Here is a 327-nt window from a genome sequence, read left to right on the forward strand (position 1 = left end):
AAGCTCTCATTGATTTTAGAAAAGGCTGAGTTTATGGTTTTTGCTAATAAAACAGGAGGAAGTCAAAGTATGGATGGATGGAGTAACAGTTGAAAAAGTTTCTCTGAGTATAGATTTCTTGGGTTAATTTTAGACCCAAAAAAAGTGTCTTGGAAGCCGCAAATAACACATATTATAAAGGAAAGTGGCTAAAATTGTATTTGTTTTGAATAACATTTTGAACTTTTGATTCTGTAATGAGTTACGAATATTATATTGTTTAATTGTCCTGCCTTGTTTCACTCACTGTGTTGAATTGTGGGGTAATACAAATAAAAATAATTTAAC

Source organism: Oryzias melastigma, linkage group LG13, assembly GCF_002922805.2.
Source record: "Oryzias melastigma strain HK-1 linkage group LG13, ASM292280v2, whole genome shotgun sequence".
Classification (NCBI taxonomy): Eukaryota; Metazoa; Chordata; class Actinopteri; order Beloniformes; family Adrianichthyidae; genus Oryzias; species Oryzias melastigma.